The sequence below is a fragment of the Bufo gargarizans genome, chromosome 5, assembly GCF_014858855.1.
Source record: "Bufo gargarizans isolate SCDJY-AF-19 chromosome 5, ASM1485885v1, whole genome shotgun sequence".
Classification (NCBI taxonomy): Eukaryota; Metazoa; Chordata; class Amphibia; order Anura; family Bufonidae; genus Bufo; species Bufo gargarizans.
In genome coordinates, this window is record NC_058084.1 from 277257925 (window position 1) to 277271873 (window position 13949).

Genomic DNA, 13949 nt, shown 5'->3' on the forward strand with positions numbered 1-13949 from the left:
CCGCAAAACACATCGGCACTTAATAGAAAATGCCTATTCTTGTCCGCAATTGCGGACAAGAATAAGACATGTTCTATTTTTTTCGGGATCAGAAATTGCGGACCCGGAAGTGCGGATCGGCAATTCCGGATCCGGGCAGCACATCGTGCTGCCCCATAGAAATGAATGGGTCCGCAATTCCGTTCCTCAAAATGCGGAACGAAATTGCGGACGTGTGAATGGACCCTAAGGAAGGAAGTGATGTGATTTTATTAAATGCCTGTGTGAGATATATATAGATATATATATATATATATATATATATATATATATATATATGTGTGTTAACAGGACCTGTGATGAGCCAGGAATATTTCATTAACTGATCTGTTTTTACTCTTTTTAGACGATCCACAACAAATACAGCAGATACATGGCTAAAACATCGGGGTTTCACAAAATGTGGCAGCCATCCCTGTAAAACCTGTAAATATGTCCATGTCACCAACCACTTTCATAACGCACAAAATAATGAAACATTCCAAATCAAGCACCATATTAATTGCAATATGACAGGTGTAATTTACATTATCAAATGCACCAGCTGTAATCTACTGTATGTAGGAAGCACTAGCAGAACATTTAAAACAAGATTACGGGAACATTTCATATCCAATGTGGCTAACCATTTTATCAGAGATCACAACTGCAATCTAAAAAGCTTTAGTACTTTCGCTTTTGAAAAAGTAGCAGTCCCACATAGAGGAGGAAATATCAAGGCTAAGATCCTAGTACGCGAAGCTTATTGGATCTTTAGATTGGGTACTAGACATCTGTCCGGACTCAATCTAAGGAAGAAAATGATGTGCATTTATTAAATGCCTGTGTGATATATATATATACAGACGTGGACAAAATTGTTGGTACCCTTTGGTCAATGAAAGAAAAAGTCACAATGGTCACAGAAATAACTTTAATCTGACAAAAGTAATAATAAATTAAAATTCTATAAATGTTAACCAATGAAAGTCAGACATTGTTTTTCAACCATGCTTCAACAGAATTATGTAAAAAAATAAACTCATGAAACAGGCATGGACAAAAATGATGGTACCCCTAACTTAATATTTTGTTGCGCAACCTTTTGAGGCAATCACTGCAATCAAACGCTTCCTGTAACTGTCAATGAGACATCTGCACCTCTCAGCAGGTATTTTGGCCCACTCCTCATGAGCAAACTGCTCCAGTTGTGTCCGGTTTGAAGGGTGCCTTTTCCAGACTGCATGTTTCAGCTCCTTCCAAAGATGCTCAATAGGATTGAGGTCAGGGCTCATAGAAGGCCACTTTAGAATAGTCCAATTTTTTCCTCTTAGCCATTCTTGGGTGTTTTTAGCGGTGTGTTTTGGGTCATTGTCCTGTTGCAAGACCCATGACCTGCGACTGAGACCAAGCTTTCTGACACTGGCTAGTACATTTCTCTCTAGAATTCCTTGATAGTCTTGAGATTTCATTGTACCCTGCACAGATTCAAGACACCCTGTGCCAGACGCAGCAAAGCAGCCCCAGAACATAACAGAGCCTCCTCCATGTTTCACAGTAGGGACAGTGTTCTTTTCTTGATATGCTTCATTTTTTCGTCTGTGAACATACAGCTGATGTGCCTTGGCAAAAACTTCGATTTTTGTCTCATCTGTCCACAGGACATTCTCCCAGAAGCTTTGTGGCTTGTCAACATGTAGTTTGGCATATTCCAGTCTTGCTTTTTTATGATTCGTTTTCAACAATGGTGTCCTCCTTGGTCGTCTCCCATGTAGTCCACTTTGGCTCAAACAACGACGGATGGTGCGATCTGACACTGATGTTCCTTGAGCATGAAGTTCACCTTGAATCTCTTTAGAAGTCTTTCTAGGCTCTTTTGTTACCATTCGGATTATCCGTCTCTTAGATTTGTCATCAATTTTCCTCCTGCGGCCACGTCCAGGGAGGTTGGCTACAGTCCCATGGATCTTAAACTTATGAATAATATGTGCAACTGTACTCACAGGAACATCTAGTTGCTTGGAGATGGTCTTATAGCCTTTACCTTTAACATGCTTGTCTATAATTTTCTTTCTGATCTCTTGAGACAGCTCTTTCCTTTGCTTCCTCTGGTCCATGTCGAGTGTGGTACACACCATATCACCAAACAACACAGTGATTACCTGGAGCCATATATATAGGCCCAATGGCTGATTACAAGGTTGTAGACACCTGTGATGCTAATTAGTGGACACACCTTGAATTAACATGTCCCTTTGGTCACATTATGTTCTGTGTTTTCTAGGGGTACCATCATTTTTGTCCATGCCTGTTTCATGAGTTTATTTTTTTACATAATTCTGTTGAAGCATGGTTGAAAAACAATGTCTGACTTTCATTGGTTAACATTTATAGAATTTTAATTTATTATTACTTTTGTCAGATTAAAGTTATTTCTGTGACCATTGTGACTTTTTCTTTCATTGACCAAAGGGTACCAACAATTTTGTCCACGTCTGTGTATATATATATATATATATATGTTAACAGGACCTGTCGAACCAGGAATAATATTTCATAAACTCATCTGTATCTTTGTCCTTGTTCTGTATACAACAATTCTATTTTTCCTTTCTTTATCGCATGGTTTTCCCTATAGGTTACACCCTGTTCACATGATGCAATTTTTTTTCAGGGAGGTTGTATGTGTTGTCAGAATTTGCAAATAGAGCAAACACACCTCATTTGCCTTCCTATCGCTACGTGACTATGGTTGTAGCAATCTCTAATGTGTTTGGACCCAATTTAAGATAGGAGCTGATGTGCTAAATGTTTTTCTGACACCCGCATGTTAACATCTATAGATAAAGCCACCACAGGACCTGTGAGAAACTAGAAGTGATATTTTAGCTTCTTTTTTTTATCAATTTACTAACATTTTTGTCTTTGTTTTGTGCTTTTTTTTATAAAGCATTAGAGCTGCAAAATAGAGCAAAAATGCCTTTCATTTTTCTCCTGATCGCCATGTGACCATGGTTGAAGCAGTTATTAATGTGATATTTGCAGTTATTGTTTATATTCTTAGAAAAACCTTTTAGCAAGAAAACTGTTTTCAATGTTACACATAGGGTTAATGGTGATTGCTCAAAACAGAGTAAATGCCCCACCTTACTCTGAAGTGCTGGACTATCTTTTCTACTGTTGATGGTAGGATTATGTCTGGTCAACCATGGAAAACCTAGCACTAGAGGGGCAGGCAAACCCTTCAGTACAAAACAAGAAATGGACTCAATTTGGGAAGAATATCATGCACCATTTGAGTCAGACACTTTTGCGAGAGAGGGGCGGAATCAATAGGAAACACAGATATCCCCTTGTTTAAAGAGTAAGCAAAGAGTAAGAGAACTAGACCCATTAGTTACAAACTTTTTTTTTCTTTTTCACCTTGAGGTTTAATATAAGGTTAATAAAATGTCCTTCTTTACCATAGAAGAAACAAAGTCTTCTCTGAACCCTGAAGTTCCTATTACCAGGACATGAAGAGACCTGTCCCAATTGCATTGCTCATCACCAGACACAAGCTCGGGTGTCTATGTACCCAGCGGGACAAAAAAGGCTGTTTACCCATATGGTAGTGCATCCCGAGTGAGGGGAACCTTGCACCTCTCTCTCAGGCCTCTATGAATCCGTATGGCCAGGGACATAGCCGCCTCCAAAGAATCAGGGTTTTCGTGGAATGCCAGGGCATCTTTTAGTCTCTCAGACATCGTGCGGCACTATAGAAATGAATGGGTCCACAATTCTGTTCCGCACAATACGGAATGGAATTGCGGATGTGTGAATGGAGCCTTAGATTCCGCCAGAGAAACCCGGTCTGGGTCATCATAAATAAGGCCCAGGGCTGTGAAAAATTAATCCACCAATCAGAGGGATTGGAAACCGATCGGTAGAGAAAAGGCCCAGGACTGAGCATCAGATTTCAGCAGAGAAATAATAATCCCCACTCTTTGACTCTCGTCCCCAGAGGAGAGTGGACGCAGTCGAAAATACAGTTTACAAGATTCTCTGAATCGAACAAAATTATCACTCCCCTCAGAAAACCTATCAGGGAGGGCGACTTTAGGTTCAAGGCTGCCCTGGTTCCCACTGACGGAAGCAGACTCCTGAGAATTCCGAAACTGTGCAACTGACGTAGGGGCGGTTGATAATGTCATGGGGAGTGGGGATAAGAGGAGCACCAAGTAAACAAACAGCAACAGGTAAACAGACTAGGCCCCAAAGCTAGGGAGGAGGGAATGGTAACCTCCTAACAATCCCTGAGCCTCTCTCTGACTACTGACAGTATGAGCAAGTCCTGATGGTGAATGAACTCATACGCTGGAACCTAAGACCTGCTGACACTGTAGCAAACCCTAACTTAGGGATAGGGGAATGAGACAGCCGGTACCTTCCACAGTGAAGGGACCAGCGTCTCCCTGAGACCTAGCAGCAACACACGCACAAAGGAGAAAACAGAAGGACTTAGCTTGAGACGAACGGGAAGTAGAGGATCCACAAATAACTAGTATAGAATTCCAGAAGGAAAATATCAACCGCAAAGTGAGCAGTAAAAAGTGGACTTAAATAGAGCCTCTTAAACAGCTAATGAGCAGAACCTGTGGAGAGGTGGGATCCTGCCCACAACAACAAACAGAAAGGAAACACAGAAAGACCTGTCAGATAGACTCACGTGCTGCAAGTCTATCCGATCTTCTCAGATCTCTCACAAGGCAGGCAGTGTCACGGATGTAGTAGGGGAGAACACCAAAAGACAACAAGAAGGAAGAGAAAAGACACTAGGCCTCACCGCTAGGGAAGGAAAAGGGTCACCACCTATAAAACCCTGCTCCTGGCCCTAACTCCTATCCATATGGGCACATCTTGATGGTAGAGATGCCCATACACAGGAACATAGAAAACCCTGGTGGCCCTCGGATGCCCTAATGGTAATGACAGGGCAGAGACAACCCGCTCCTTCCCTGGTGAAGGAACCAGCGTCTCGCTGAGGCCTAGTAAACAACAAAGGTGGGGGGAATACAAAATACAACAAGCGGAACACTTAACTTCTGAGGCTGATGGATGAACAGGACTTCAACTAGAACCATACTCCAGCTCTTCCAAAAACCAAATGAAGCTATCCAGAGCAAGGAGTGATGGGTAAAGTCAGACTAAATAGGGGGAGGTAAAGGTCACATGATCGACACCTGAACAGGAGGTGTGGACATACAAGCAACACACAGAGAAAGTGAAACAAAAACCAAAAGAGGCTGTCAGATCACTAATGTGCAGATAATCTTTCAGACCTTCTAAAACCTGTCACCAGTGTGACAGGCAGTGTCAGTAAGACCTTATATCGCTACAGCCCCTCAGGCGTGATTATGACAGTTTTCTCTTTGGGATCCTCCATTAAGGGCACCTGCCAGTACCCTTTTGTGAGGTCCAAAACAGAAAAATACTGTGTTTTTCCTAACCTCTCAATGAGCTCATCCACCCGGGGCATGGGATGCGCAACGTATTTGGAAACCTTGTTAAGTTTTTGAAAGTTGTTACAAAACCGCTATGTCCCGTCCGGCTTTGGTATCAATACTATAGTGCTGGCCCACTGACTTTTTGACTCCTCAATGACGTCTAGCTAAAAATTAGCTGCACCTCCTCCGATATGGCTTGCCGCCGAGCCTCGGGTACCCGGTATGGTTTTAATCAGATTTTTGCCTGAGGCTCAGTGAGAATGTCATGCTGGATTTTGGAAGTGCATCCAGGGAGGTCCGAGAACACATCCGTGTTCTGACTAACGAACTGCCTGACCTCCTGAGTCTGTTTAGAGGAGAGGCTGTCAGCAATTTTTACTGTGGCAGCCGTCTCTCTTGCATCAGACAGAGGGGCCGATACCTCTTCTACTAGAAAACCCGTCAGCGGGCTGTCTTCTGTACAGGTTTAAGTAAATTCACTTGGTAAACCTGCTCCGGCTTTCGCCGCCCTGGCTGGTGTACCTTATAGTTTACATCTCCAATTTTCTCGAGTACCTCGTAGGGCCCCTGCCACCTAGCCAGGAATTTACTGTCCACGGTCGGCACCAGAACCAAAACCTGATCACTCGGGTTAAAGATCCGGACCCGAGCCTCCGATTATAGACCCGACTCTGGGCTCGCTGAGCTGCCTCCATATGCTCCCTAACAAGAGGCAACACTGTATCTATCCAATCTTGCATCTGGGTAACGTACTCAATGACACTTTTATGTGGAGTGGGTTGTTGTTCCCACGCCTCTTTGGCCACAACCAAAATACCGTGAGGGTGTCTGCCATATAGCAGTTCGAAGGGCGAGAACCCAGTAGAGGCCTGGGGTACCTCTCACACTGCGAACATGAGACAGGGCAGAAGGAGGTCCCAGTCCTTCCCATCTTTAGACACTACCTTTTTCAACATATTTTTAAAAGGGATTGTGTCACCTCTTTTTAGGGAAATCTGACTTCGTGAGCAAGGAGGAGATTCCTGGATACAGGTAGTGCTAGGCTCCTACACAGGGGGGCGTCGCAAGGCTCCAGAACGGTTAGTACAGCCCCTTGGGCTCCTTACCAGGCTGATTTACATATATATATAAAATATTTTTTTACACTCAATAAAACCACTCAGAGATATGGGACAGGTATATTGTGGACAGGCTAGCGGCAATCTAGCCGTGCATGTCCGCATCTCTATAGGTTAAAAAGAGGTGACAGAATCCCTTTAATGTTTGGTTAAACCATTCTACCAGACTGTCCATTTGCGGATGGTAAACGGACGTCCGTATTTGTTTTATGTGCAGCAACTTACAGAGTTCCCTCATCACCTATGACATAAAAAGGGTCCCTTGGTCGGTCAGAACCTCTTTAGGTAGTCCTACTTGGGAAAACATCTCCATTAACTCCTTAGCTATGAGTTTGGCCGAGGTTTGTCACAGTGGCACCGCCTCCGGGTACCGAGTGGCCTAATGGCCACTTTCTCGGACATCACCAGGTAGGTTTCGATGTCGTCTGCGGGGGTCATCTTAGGAATCGCGGCACGGACTGCTTTCTGGGCATCGTGGACGCTTGGGGTTGTTCCTGCTGTCTGAAAAGCCATCACATGTTGTAGTAGCCACTGGTTGGTCTCTTGCTGCCTGCTTATTAGCCTCGCCTTGCTGCAGGTTTGTCTCTCGCTGCTGCAGATTAGCCTCCATGAGGGCATTTACAACAGCCTCCGTTTTGTCGTGGGGCACTGGTTGTAATACAGCTGGTTCAATGTACGACATACAACCGTGCCTGATAAATGCAGAAACCAAAAATATTGGCGTTCACGCCACGCTCTTGCCCCCATCCTCCACTAGTTGTGGGGTTTCGCTCTGGTAGATAGGGTAAGCGGGCAAAATACAAGTTCTTAACTCAAAACTTCAGTGTTTATACACACTTGAGGCAATTTCACAAAACAGCACGTAACTTGCAGTCTTGGTGTTAATTCACACACAATGGAAAGTTCATATAACACAAGTCACCATGCTGGTAGTTTTGCCTCCAGTAGTCCACAGCAGGCTTTAGGGGGCCTGTTTCCCCAGCATGCGGCTCTCAGCCCTCCAGCATGGCACAAAGCCTCAGATCCCAAAAACAGAGACACATCTCTGCTGAGCCCAGCTGCCTATTTAAGGACAGCCAGATGCTACCAAAACCCGGACGAGCACTTAAACTCCGGTCCAGTATTTGACCTCACTTGGCTGGAAACCAGCCCAGCTGCACATGCTGGGAGGAAAATACCTGCCTTGCCAGACACAACCCCTCACTGTGTCACATACTCCCCCCCTTTGTTTAACCCTGAGGGGGTGGACACATGCCAGACAATGCACCCGGGATAGGGCATCCGCGTTTTCCTGCAACCGGCCTGCTCTGTGTTCTACCGAGAACTTAAAGTTCTGCAGAGACAAAAACAATCTGGTGACCCAGGCATTCCTGTCTTTGGCCCGGCTCATCCACTTTAGAGGGGAGTGGTCGGTCACCAGGCAGAACTTTCTCCCCAACAAATAGTAGCGGAGAGACTTGAGTGCCCACTTGATAGCCAGGCACTCTCTCTCCACATGCTGGGAGGAAAATACCTGCCTTGCCAGACACAACCCCTCACTATGTCACAGTATATATATATATCTATACACACATACATACACACAATGGCCTCAGGATACAATATTTTCAACATTTAGGGCTCATGCACACAACAGTATTTTGAGTTCAGTATACTGGCCGTTTTTTGAGTTCAGTATGAGATACATATACTGAACCATTCATTTCAATGGTTCAGCAAAAAAAACGGAAGTGCATTCCGTTTCAGTATTTCAGTATTTCCGTACCGTGAAAAGATAGAACATGTCCTATTCTTGTCCGCAATACACGATGCTTGGCTCCATTCAAGTCAATGGGTCTTGAGTGACCACTGTCTATATATACAGTACAGACCAAAAGTTTGGACACACCTTCTCATTCAAAGAGTTTTCTTTATTTTCATGACTATGAAAATTGTAGATTTACACTGAAGGCATCAAAACTATGAATTAACACATGTGGAATTATATACATAACAAAAAAGTGTGAAACAACTGAAAATATGTCATATTCTAGGTTCTTCAAAGTAGCCACCTTTTGCTTTGATTACTGCTTTGCACACTCTTGGCATTCTCTTGATGAGCTTCAAGAGGTAGTCACCTGAAATGGTCTTCCAACAGTCTTGAAGGAGTCCCAGAGATGCTTAGCACTTGTTGGCCCTTTTGCCTTCACTCTGGGGTCCAGTTCATCCCAAACCATCTCGATTGGGTTCAGGTCCGGTGACTGTGGAGGCCAGGTCATCTGGCGCAGCACCCCATCACTCTCCTTCATGGTGTTTTGGGTCATTGTCCTGTTGAAAAATAAATGATGGTCCAACTAAACGCAAACCGGATGGAATAGCATGCCGCTGCAAGATGCTGTGGTAGCTATGCTGGTTCAGTATGCCTTCAATTTTGAATAAATCCCCAACAGTGTCACAAACAAAGCACCCCACACCTCCTCCTCCATGCTTCACGGTGGGAACCAGGCATGTAGAGTCCATCCGTTCACCTTTTCTGCGTCGCACAAAGACACGGTGGTTGGAACCAAAGATCTCAAATTTGGACTCATCAGACCAAAGCACAGATTTCCACTGGTCTAATGTCCATTCCTTGTGTTCTTTAGCCCAAACAAGTCTCTTCTGCTTGTTGCCTGTCCTTAGCAGTGGTTTCCTAGCAGATATTCTACCATGAAGACCTGATTCACACAGTCTCCTCTTAACAGTTGTTCTAGAGATGTGTCTGCTGCTAGAACTCTGTGTGGCATTGACCTGGTCTCTAATCTGAGCCGCTGTTAACCTGCAATTTCTGGTGACTCGGATGAACTTATCCTCCGCAGCAGAGGTGACTCTTGGTCTTCCTTTCCTGGGGCGGTCCGCATGTGAGCCAGTTTCTTTGTAGCGCTTGATGGTTTTTGTGACTGCACTTGCGGACACTTTCAAAGTTTTCCCAATTTTTCGGATTGACTGACCTTAATTTCTTAAAGTAATGATGGCCACTCGTTTTTCCTTACTTAGCTGCTTTTTTCTTGCCATAATACAAATTCTAACAGTCTATTCAGTAGGACTATCAGCTGTGTATCCACCTGACTTCTCCACAAGGCAACTGATGGTTCCAACCCCATTTATAAGGCAATAAATCCCACTTATTAAACCTGACAGGGCACACCGGTGAAGTGAAAACCATTTCAGGTGACTACCTCTTGCAGCTCATCAAGAGACTGCCACGAGTATGCAAAGCAGTAATCAAAGCAAAAGGTGGCTACTTTGAAGAACCTAGAATATAAAATATTTTCAGTTGTTTCACACTTTTTTGTTATGTATATTATTCCACATGTGAGTTTTGATGCCTTCAGTGTGAACCTACAATTTTCATAGTCATGAAAATAAAGAAAACTCTTTGAATTAGAAGGTGTGTCCAAACTTTTGGGCTGTACTGTATATATCCCAAAAAGCGAGGCAGCACTCCAGGATAGTGTGAAAGGGTGAAGACCCTAAACTTTAATTCCCCAGGAACGTTTCGGCCCACTCAATGAGGCCTTTGTCAAGCTATACAACAGTGCAATAGCAGGGCATATATATACCCAACAAACAGGTGCAATTAAGTCACATGATACAAATCAATGAAGTCACATGGTACAACAGGTGCTCAATCACGTGACATTACAATCATTACAATACATCCATATAATCACAACAATGTACAAAAACTCCATATTTGAATAAAATCATTGAATACAGTGTAAAGCAGAAGTGTTATAAGTATACATATTTCCTCTCCTATCCCAAAATTGGATCTGGGAGTCTGTATATTTGTGCAAATATGCAAAAGTGCTAAGTGCCAGTGCTTAAGGGGTTAAAAAACAATCTATATAAAAAAGGATACAGCCGTATATTAGTATATTTAAAAAAGCATTGCATACCATTGGTGGTTCAGTATGATCGCAAATGCTTGGTGTCTCCATCTGCGCTTTGCGCATGCGCCGAGTCCGACAGTCCGTCCCGTCCTCCTAGCTCCTACTGCATGCCCACGCACTCACGCTCGATTCGTGTGCGGCGTGGTGTCGTGGAACGCTCGTAACGCAAAGAGAGGAGGGGACGGACCATGTGACTCGGTCACATCCAACCAGCAGCGAAGGGGAAGTACCAATCGCCATAATAACCCAGCATGTAAATATACATCCCGAATATGGCATCAGTGGGGGCATCCAGGTAATCGCAAATAGCGAACTGACATCCAATCATCTCAAACATATCCATGGACTTCAGGGATACATGGGGGTACGTTCTGTGTTGTCAGGGATAACCACCATGGTCTCCCTGCTCAGCACCTGGACCCAACTGCTGTCCTCCGGGCCACCAGTGGACAGTCAGAGGATCAATACCGTTTCCCCCATAATCCCCACTATCAAACCCTCTCTTATAAGTGACGGAGGTGGGGTTAACCCTTTCCTTCCATTTTACAGTGTATCGTGGTGTCACCAAGATGGGAGCCATAAAGCACCACATGCTTTTGTCGTATCCATGCTGTCTGTCAAAGTAAATACTATGATCAGTACCGCAGCAATTCAATCACCACCACCGTAGACATCAAAATAACTTTTGTTCATCCAAATTGTCATCATACATAGTATGCCACACTCCCAGATGCGCCCACTGATATCCAACACTTCTTCATTCAATAAATAGGGTGAGGACACAAAGAACCACTTCCGGTCTTGCTTGCTAAAAGAAGACAAAGGGCCCAAAGGGTATCCAACAATTCTATAGAAAAATAGAAAAAGAAGATTCAGATCATTATGTCATAGGTTAGCACTGTTGTATATTTCCTATAACAGCCTGGACAAATTAGATCCCCCATTTTCATAGAGACGACTGCACCTCCTAACCACATAAATCTCATCTACATTCTGTATTCAAGCCATCCGACTTAAGTGTACGCAACCGGTGGATCCACATTATTTCACGCTGTTTCACTAGTAGCTCTCTATTGCCTCCTCTTTTGAGAGGGGGAATATAATCGATAACCCTAAATTTGAGGTCCTTCTCCCTGTGTCCAGCATCCGCAAAATGCTTGGACACAGGGAGATCCCTCCGTTTCTGGCGTATCGAGTACCTATGGTAGTTCAACCTGGTCTTAACATCTAAAGTGGTCTCTCCAATATAGAGAAGGTCACAAGGACACGACAGAGACGGTGGATAGAGACAACATAGATGGAGAGAAGGAGCAACGAGTAGCAAAAGGCTGGACTGTGAGAAAGAGAAATCAATAGTGGTAAATATATCTTCCCATACACTTACCAGTGCACAAACTGAACTTTTATCAAAAGGTTTCTCATATTCCCCCTCGGTGGGTGACACAGGGAGATCCCTCCGTTTCTGGCGCATCGAGTACCTATGGTAGTTCAACCTGGTCTTAACATCTAAAGTGGTCTCTCCAATGTAGAGAAGGCCATAAGGACACAACAATAGGTATATAACAAATGCACTGTTACATGTGAGGAAGTGGCGGATCTCAAACTGAGTCTTCAATATTGGATGTATGAATTTATCCCCTTTTAACATATAGCTGCAATTAACGCAGTTGAGACATGGATAACAACCATTTCTTTTAGAACCTATATATGTCTGGATAGATGTTTTCTCTCTAGTTACATCCGCTCTAACCAGTTTGTCACGTAGGTTACTAGATCTTCTGTACGACATGAGAGGAGGCACAGCAAATTCTTTGATGTTATTAAAATTACTTTTCAATATCGACCAGTGCTTCTTAATCACTCCTGCTATTTGATAACTACCTTCTGTATATGTAGAGATAAACGGCACCCTATCCGCTATCTGCTTATTAGTTGACTCAGAGTGGTTAGACCCCAAGGTGTCCAGATGTCGCCGGACCAATTTATTGGGGGTAACCCCTGCGGGTAAATTTATTAGACATCTCTGACAATCTAAGGTCACATACTTTTGGATCCCTTACAATCCGCTGAACACAGAGAAATTGACTACGTGGCAGTGATTTGATCATGGAGCGCGGATGACAACTCTCATATCTCAACAGTTTATTACAATCCGTTGGTTTAATGAAAAGATCTGTCATTAACCTATCACCCTGTATTTTTACCATGGTGTCCAGAAATTGAACCTGCTCGGTGGAGTAAGTGAGGGTGAATTGGATCTCAGGATCCATCCCATTCAGCAAATGGTGAAACTCAGCCAGCTCTTCCCCAGTGCCATTCCAAATGACAAACACATCATCTATGTATCTCCACCACCCCAGCACATGGCTGAAGTGGTGGGACACATAGACATGCCCTGCCTCAAGGTCTAACATGAAGATGTTGGCGTAAGTCGGCGCCATATTTGAACCCATTCTCGCAATTGTATATAGTAGCAATCTTGGAAGGCAAAATAATTGTATTTCAAAACCACACTGAAAGCAGGTCAATAATTAACTCCTTACATTCATCTGTATATTGTGTATCCAGAAGACATCTCCGAACAGCATCCACACCTCTATCATGATTGATAGAGGTGTAGAGGCTGACCACATCGAATGATGCCAATATGGTATTCGGGGTCACCACTACATGCGAGATTTTCTCCAGAAAATCACCTGTATCCCGTATATAAGACTTGGAAGCAATAGCAAATTGACGAAGAATCTTTTCCAAAAAGATGGCTATTTTAGAAAATACTGACTCTCTCCCCGAGACTATCGGCCTCCCTGGGGGGTTTAGGTAACACATATATCAATGGTGTCTTAGGGTGTGTCACTAATAGATAGGTGTATAGGGGTCCATCAATCAGGCCTCCTGTCTTAGCTTTATCCAGAATATTTGTGATAACTCTGATCACATCAAATTTAGGGTCATGTTTGAGACACCTATACACTCTATCATCATTTAGTTGTCTATGGATCTCAGAGGTGTACCACTCTGTGTCCATAACAACAACGGCTCCCCCCTTATCAGCCGGTTTGACTGTGAGGGAACCGTTGTTGCACAACTCATCAATAGCCCGTATCTCTTCAGACGTCATGTTCGGGTGTCTTAAACCACTATCTTGCAATACACACTTCAAGTTATCAATGTCAGCCCTAACTGCATTAATATAGGCATCAATAGCTGGACAATTCAATTGTGGAGTGAAGTCGCTCTTCGTGTGTAGCCCAACACTTGGAAGGGAGAGTTCACATTCACTCACATTGGTACAATCTATACTTCCACCACTGATCACATTTCTACTCGCATCTGCAAACCAAACTTTAAGTTTGATATTTCGAAAAAAGCGTTGTAAATCTACTTCACGTTGGAACCAATCTACACCCACCGAG